Below are 8,747 nucleotides of genomic sequence, written 5' to 3' on the forward strand. Positions count from 1 at the left end.
ATGCTAAATTTCATGGTCTGTTTTAAAACAAACATTTAAAATCCAAAGATGTTCTTAAAAATGTGTTCCGAAACTTTAAAAATCTTTGCCAAAATTGAATAACTTTCATTCTTTTTTTTTCTCCAAAAAATTTTGTTTTTCACCCCCCCTGGAAGTTGAGCTGTTACCCCCGAAACTGAGCTTCAAGGAGATGGATCCCTGTTTCCTTGAACTGAATGCTGGCAATCTGCTGGCCCTTGTTCTTCAGCCTGCTGGGTCTCGCGCACAGAGTCTGTGGGAAGCCGCTTCTGCCCCCCAGCCCCTTCCAAATGAATGTGAATTATCAAAGCGATCACAACGCTTTTACCCCCTTTCCCATCAGACTGTTCTCTTTACAGAGGCCAGAAGTGCAACATGTAGTGTGATATTTGGGGAAACTCCCAAAGCCTTTAATGTTAGGAGAAAAAGCAGTTTTTCTTTGTACCCCACATCTCCCTCTCCTCAGATGGCTGCCTGATCTCAGAGTGGCATTCCGTTGGGGTTTCCAGACCAGTTACAATATAGACATGGTGGTTTGTTCTGCAGGCTTGTTGGCAATAGCCCATAGGGAAAAGTTCATAATCCCGTGTTACCAGTAGCCCAATTGCCCACGCACACATTCATATCTGTGTTGGTGATTGTTGCCCAAAATGGGGGGATCAGACTTCCTAAAACTTCCTGCCTGGAGGAAATTCTTATTCGCCACAGGTGACTAGGCAGAGTAGTGAGTTACAAACCTGGCTCAAGGAAAGAATGAACTGTTGTATAGGAAGAACGGCTTTGTAGTTTTCCATTCTTGGCCATCTTTAAAATCAGATAATCACTGGGAAAGAACTGCTGAGGGGTGAAAAAGAATCCTCTGTTATTGTCAAGCTGCTCATAGCAGTGCATGATTGAAGGAAACTACTTTTAAAAGCCACAAAAGAGTTGTATTTGTAGATTGTTATTTTAAAAAATGTAAATAACTGAATTTTCCGCAACGGTTTGGAGTCAGCTTTCAGGGCTTAATGTCTTGCTTGATGAAAAGATCGCCCAAAACCCCCCTTTTAAAGGAAAATTATCGCAGGAGAATTCAGGATGTCTTAAAGCTAACATGCACCGAAAAACTCAAAAGGTAACCTAAATGTCTGATTTTAATAGCGCATTTCTTTTACATAAACTGTGACGGCAACTTGCATAAACTTTATTCTTACTGAAGAAATTCTTCACGTGTTAATGTAAAATTTTGCAACAAAAAAAAGATGGCTTAAAAATAGATATTTAAAATACATCCACTTGCTTCTGCATAAATTAGCAATAATGTTTAATAATTGTGCCCTTTATCAATGCTTATAGACCGCAACTGTGGGCAAAAAAAGCCAAAAAGAATCGAGCCTTAAATATCAAAACTGGATGTAGTTAGTCCTTTGTTTTTGCCCACCAGATCTGTGCAGTTGTAAAAAAGTAAAACACTGGCCCTTATTTACCCAATATTGCTGTTCACGATATTAATGCATTCACTACTTAGATGTTTAAGTTGCATGTTTCTTTCCTGGAGTGTGTAAATTGCATGCAAGAGCACTATAAATTTTATTTCAACCTGCGTGTCATTCTGAGGAGGCTTACGCTTTTCTTCTCCCGTTTGCAGGAGGTGATCTACTATTGGTTGGGATGAAAGCGACTTTTGCTGAGGATTAAGTTGGGTATGCTATTTAACAGTTTCTAGTTTTCAGAACCAAAGATTCCTGTAATCCCCATAAACTAGATTTGCACAGCTAGCCCACAAACCCTGGTGGACAATTTCAGTATTGTTCTTACTAAGGAAGAAGAGCCCCGTGGCACAGAGTGGTAAGCTTCAAAACTGCGGTCCAAGCTCTCACGACCTGAGTTCGATCCCGACAGAATTTGGTTTCAGGTAGCCAGCTCAAGGTTGACTCAGCCTTCCATCCGAGGTCGGTAAAATGAGTACCCAGCTTGCTGGGGTAAAGGGAAGATGACTGGGGAAGGCACTGACAAACCACCCCGTAAACAAAGTCTGCCTAGAAAATGTCGGGATGTGACGTCACCCCATGGGTCAGGAATGACCCAGTGCTTGCACAGGGAACCTTTACCTTTAAGGGAGAAGTGTGCAAGGGGGAAGTAGGAAAAAAAACTCGTCTGAACTGTAAATTCTGTTCACACTGGTTTCTGTGCCAAGGAAAACTTGAGCTTTCCATAACTGTATGGATGTTCTCCATAATTCATTGGACATTTGCATGATTATGTTTTTTTAGGCTCAGGGAGGGGTTTAGAGCTATGAGTGGCATTGAAGCCCAACCCACTGGAAATCATAATTGACAAGCTTCTTCATGTACTTTTCAAGGATTTTTGCGGTCATAAGGACTAGAATTTCTTTTTTTAAAGGAATACCTTGGCAAAATGAATTGTATGTTCCATACCGCTTTCCACATGTTTTCTGACAGAGAGGCTCTGCTGAATCTAGATTCTGCTTTAGAGAGAAGTCTGTTCCCTTACTCCTGAATTGCTTGTGTGACTATTAATGCGCACATGGCCCTGTCCACCCTTTCCATTCTGCCTCTGTCCAACTGGCTTGTTGTCTTAAAGCAGGGGTGGGGAACCTTTTTTCCACCAAGGGCCATTTGGATATTTATAACATCATTCGCGGGCCATACAAAATTATCAATTTAAAAATTTGCCGACCAATACGTTTCTCCATGGCCCGGGTGGGAAAGGGTTAACACAGCTAATGACTCTTCTGCAAGGGGGGGGGGAGGTTCCTTTTCTCAGCAAAACAAACTCGCATCTGCCTTGAATAGAGGCTATTCCTGTCCGCGGGAGGGTGCGGATCACCAGTCTTAGATCCTTCTGAGCTAGAGATCTGCCAGGACCCATGAAGGGCCAGACCAAATGATTTCGTGGGCCTTAAACGGCCCCCGGGCCTGACGTTCCCCACCCCTGTCTTAAAGGTTTGGGGGGAATGGATGAGGATTAAATGATTTATGAATATCAGTCTTACTAGTAGTGTTCCCTCTGTGAAATAGAACCAGAAATGACCCGAAAGTTGAAGGTGGTAAACTATTTCAAATACTAAAAATGTTACGTAAATGGTAAACAATCAATTGGTGATTTTCTGAAAAAAAGGCAAAAGAGGCTATTGTATGGGTGGTGTGTGGTCCCTTTGTTACCATTTTAACCATTGAATAATGGAGGCGCTCCCTCTGCTGGTCACCAGAATTATGAGTTCTCTGGGTTTTTAGGACTTGTTTGCATTCTTCAGGCCCCAGTGAGTTAGGGTGGACAAGCTTGGCAGCAACTAGTTGTAAAAGATATCACTAGGTTAAATAGGGAGGAGCACAGTGGGCCTGCTCTGAACTCTTCTGACCAAGCTTGTACAGCAGATCTGGAAAAACAGACCAGTTCTAAAATATGAAATGCCAGCCCCAATTTGGTTAGACCCAGACCTGCATCCCAGGAAGAAAAAAGCTCGTTCTGTGCCAAGAAAACGGAAGTTTTCTTTGAATACATTTCGTGGGTACATGAAGAATGTTTGGGTATTTTAAACCTGCTTCGGGTATCTCAGAACCTTGTGCGTTTGCGGGGGGGGGGGTGCTTACTTGGTTCTGCTTTCAGTCGCCTGATGATGGGGTTTGAATTTTGTGACAAGGAATGAGGGGGGCTAAGTAGTACGGGAAGGGCTTAGTGAGTTAGTTGTCCCTTAATGTGGAACATGCAGATGTTGAGTATGTCCGTGGTTCTTAAACTTTGTGATGTGAAGCACCACTGTTATGGTTAGTCTTTGTATGATTCAGCACATTTTCTCCTCTCAGAAGGCTCTCTGAACCAGCTTAGCTCAGTATTTGTCCTCATATTGCATGCAAGGTGCATGCGCAGTCAGCCAGGAGGAACTTAGCTTACCTGCAGAGGCAGCCTGCTTTTCAGTTTCACAGGCAGTTTAATATATGGGTTACCTGTTCAGCATGTGGTGGACACTTTGAAGAACACCTCCCCCCCCCCCCGGCTTTTCAACATGGCCCTCTTAATTTCATCATAGTTGTGTGTTCCATCTGTGGTCCATGGGTCACAGTTTTAGAACCACTGGCACATAACTTTTGCAGTGTAACAGGCAGCTGCCTTCTGTGTTGCAGTAACTTTCTTCTTTTCCCCCACTAGGTGAATCTTCAGTTCCCAGAAAAACGAGTTGGAAGCTGCCTATTACAGTGCATATTCTGACCAAGAAGTGATCTTTTGGAGTGTCACAAGTTTCTGTAAATCACAGCTGAGTAGAGGCATTGCAGATTTTCACCGGATTTGCATTTTGGCTCTGGCGTCATTTCCGCACTCGATTCAGTCTCCTCACGATGGATGTGCCAGCAGTTAACTATCTGGGGTGCAACGTATCTTTATGCTAGCATAATTATAGTGGAGTGCAGCACATTGCAAGTGGCTGAGATTTTTCCTCAGTAACCCATTCACTGTGTGTGCTGCTCTTGTTAACATGATGAGACTGACTTTCTAGAAGTTCTTTCCTTGTACTAGAATGCTGTTGAGTATTTTAATAAAGATATTCCTTTTTAAAAAAAATGTATTGTATGTTAATCACTTGATCAGGCTGCATCACCTTTTCTCACTGGCATGCTTAGATCTTAGATCTTTAACTGCTGGGATAATTTGAAAATCAAGATGAGAGAACGTTCTTGAACTTTTACACCAATGCCATGAGTTTGCAATGACTGCCGAATAATGTGTTAGAGAGAATATATCTGGGCTTAATCATGATTATCTGCTTATTGTCTGAGTACATGTTTTTAATATTCAAGTACGTTTTTAATATTCAGATAATTCTGAAAGACGAGCTGGGCCAGAATTCCCTGCTGAAGACTTGGTTGCTCGGCGTGCTGGCCATTTAGACTAGGAAGAAAAGGAAATCTGCTTGGATTTCCGTCCAAGTCTTAATGGCTAGAATCAAGTTGCTGTAGAGCAACAGAGGAACCTGAAATTTAGAGTCACAGATTCCACATGGAAATTGAGCACTATGCTTTCCTTTGTTGTTTTGCATATGTCATTTGTCAACACAAACTCTTCTTTCAACATATAGAGGAGAGGATCTTACAATGCTGGGTTGGCTTTAAAAAAGGTAAAGGTCCCCTGTGCAAGCACCGGGTCATTCCTGACCCATGGGGTGACGTCACATCTTGATGTTTACAAGGCAGACTTTGTTTACGGGTGGTTTGCCAGTGCCTTCCCCAGTCTTCTACACTTTAGCCCCAGCAAGCTGGGTGTTCGTTTTACCGACCTCGGAAGGATGGAAGGCTGAGTCAACCTTGAGCCGGCTACCTGAAACCGACTTCCATTGGGATTGAACTTAGGTCGTGAGCAGAGCTTGGACTGCAGTATTGCAGCTTACCACTCCGCCACGGGGCTCCTTTAGACATGCTGTATATTGGAGATATGCTGCAGATTAAAAAGCCTTTTTACTATATGGAAATGCAATTTTCATCCTTCAAGGCTATTTTTTCACAAGAATCTGAAATGTTGGGCAAAAAAAAACCAGTTTTATGTGTGAAAAACACATGTGTTTGACCTGTTTTCATATCCATGTCCTAGAAGTTGGATCAATTTTTTAGACTGATTTAGCACAACAGCCAGGGAACACTTGTCCAAAGGCAAGCAGAAATCCCTGAAAAAAATGAAAGTTGAGTTTGTTTAGCTCGAGTCCAGTATTGAAACATGTTTAACAGCAGCGGTCAGCTTTGGAACATGTCATGGAGTTCTTTTAAGCACATGCCAAGACTGTTTCTCCCTAGTGGCTATGAAAACTTCCTATCAGGCTTGCTCATCAGCATCTCAGGATCCATTTATGCTCAATGGAAATTGTGAACGCTAGCAGTAAACATCTAAGACGGAACATATTGCTGTTGCTGGACCAGCCTGTTTTGATGCTGGCTGACCAGGTGGTACATACCTGTTGCACAATGAGGTGGCAAGTTGAGGAATAAAAGCTTGGTGGAGATAGGTTGTCTCCAGGGACGGTGGTGGAGATTGCTTGTCTCCAGGGACGGTGGTGGAGATAGCTTGTCTCCAGGGACGGTGTGCATAACTATGTCATTCATCGCTCCTAAGCTTATAAGTGCAGAACAAACTCAGAAATTGACCTGTGTTCTCTACATGTGCTTTGGTTTATGGCTCCCTGAATTTGGGCTTATAAATGCATAGCTCACCAGTTCAGCAAATGGGTACATACTGTATGATTAGGTGCTTGCCGCTGCACTCCCTTAGCTAGCAGGTTAGTTGGGCCTACTCCCTAAGGTGTCTCTCCCTTGTGGTTATATTCCTTTGTAGCCGGTGATCTATTAGAAAACATGGTTGGCTAGCGAGTATCATGGCAGGAAGGAAAGAATGTGGTTAAAGCGGTGCAGAAGTGACACGGGTTGTCAATCAAGCCATAACAATTGGGAGGAGGTGAATATGTTAGACCTTTAAAAGTACAAACCGCTACTTGATGGTGCAAATCCTTAGTCATGCGCCAAAATGGAGCCTCCCTATTCAGAGGCAATCAACCTGGGAACGAACAACGGGATTCCTAGCCAACCTCAGCCGTGATAGCAGGACATCCCCAAGCTACAGCATTCCCGAGCATCTGAGCCGACCGAGTAAATCTCGGAGGCCAAGTATCCTCGCCCCTCCCGCCAGAGAAAAGCCGAGCACGTGGTCGGCGGCGGGGCTTCCAAGAGCCGAAGCTCCTCCCTCTTCGCGTCCGCTTCTTTGTTGCCCGGCCCGGCCGCCTTCCAACGAGCGCGCTCGGCTGCGCTTTGTCCTCTGCCGGCCGCCGTCCTCGGGAGCCGAGGCAAAGCGAGGAGTCTGGCCCCGCCCGCCATCTTGCCCCCCGCGGGTCCCGGAGACGTCGCCGGAGCCGAGAGTAGACCGCTGGAGATGGGTGAGGGGAGGCGGCGCGCGTGGGAGGGAGCCCCCTTGGGATGAGCCCCCTTTGGTGTGCATCCCCCCCCCCCTCGAGCGGGAAAGAGAAGCCAGCCAGGGCGGTGCTCTGCGGAGGGGGGCGGGTCGGGGCAGGACTCCGCTCCACTTCTCTTCGATACTATGGAAACGAAAGAAGGGCTGCTGGGGGGGGGGGAGAAATAAGGAGGCCCTGGAGTTATCCTGGTAGGTGCTCAGCTGCTTCCTCAGAGTCCCATTTGTGCTCCGCTGGCTTCCCAGGCTGAGCTTCCCTTTCCCTCCGCTTCAGCCTCACAACAACCTTGCTAGGTAGGCTTCGGTAAGCCACTGAGTGGGGATTGGGTCCCGAGGCTCCCACTCTGAGCGGTATACTCTTTGTTGCCCCGCGGTGTACTAGTGGTTGTTGAATGCATCACTTCGCCCTTAGGGCTCCCACCTGTCGGGTGTGTGTGTGTGTATCTCTTTAACAGAGGCTGAATGTATGTTATTACTCAGGTGATGTGATTTACCTCCCTGCCCCGAAAAGCTTCATCTGCCCATTTCCACACATGAAGCCTCTCCTAAAGTTAATTCGCAGTGTTAGTCTGTCTGCAGTAGTAGAAAAGGGCAAGAATCCAGTAGCACCTTAAAGACTAACAAGAATATTTTCTTAAAGACTAACAAAAATATTTTCTGGTAGGGGTATGAGCTTTCGTGAGCTATAGCTCACTTCTTCAGATACCTTTGTAGCACCTTAAAGACTAACAAAAATATTTTCAGGTAGGGTATGAGCTTTCGTGAGCCACAGCTCACTTCTTCAGATACCTTCGTATCTGAAGAAAAGCTCACGAAATCTCACGAAAGCTCATACCCTACCAGAAAATATTTTTGTTAGTCTTTAAGGTGCTACTGGACTCTTGCCCTTTTCTACCTTTCCTAAAGTGACAGACTGGATCTTTCCCCTCCAGGCCAGTGGCAACCTGTGTTCACACATTCCTGCCCCTTTCCAGTCCCGGTATACCCAGGGCAGGTGAAATTAGGTCCCTAGGAGCAAAAATTGAATTTTTCGAGACAAACTTGTGCAGGCAGCAGGTGTTTAAGTACCGGTGTGATATTTCTAGCCACTTGGTGTGGTGCACTCTTCTGGCCCAAAGCTCTTGGGCAGATTTGTGAGGCTTCCTGCAGTTTTTTCGTGCCTGGGAAAAATGTTTATGTATGTTGTAGATAAAGAATTATAAAAGATTTATGTTAGCTCTTACCTTTGAAACTAATATTTGATTTATTTTTAGTTTCAGGTGGATAGTGTTAGTCTGCAGTAACAGAACAAAATTTCAGTCTTGGAGACCAACAAAGTTTACAGATGCTAATTTTCTGCACTTCCCATCTCTATGCATCCTGATTCCACCTGGCCCTTCTTAATAACTCCTGTCCACCCCCCCAACTTGGATATTAAGATATGGTGGATGTTCATTCATTTTTGTATCTGACAGATGAGCTTTGACTCACAAAAGCTTATATCCTGTAAACTTCTTGGACTCTAAGATGCTACTAGATTTGAATTTTGTTTATTTTTACTTCATTTCTAACCCATCTTCCCAATGGAGTCCCAAAGTGGCTTCCATTGTTCTTCTATTCTCCATTTTATCCTTATGACAACCCTGTGAGGTGAGTCAGGCTTGAGCAAGCATTAAGCAGGGGGTTGGACTAGATGGTCTGTATGGCCCCTTCCAACTCGTATGATTCTATGGTTCTTTGGAACGTGCTGTATAATCCCTTGCATTACTATGATTGTGGTGACTGAGTGTGTAAGAGACAGTTGG

This window comes from Euleptes europaea, chromosome 3 (assembly GCF_029931775.1).
Source record: "Euleptes europaea isolate rEulEur1 chromosome 3, rEulEur1.hap1, whole genome shotgun sequence".
Taxonomy (NCBI): domain Eukaryota; kingdom Metazoa; phylum Chordata; class Lepidosauria; order Squamata; family Sphaerodactylidae; genus Euleptes; species Euleptes europaea.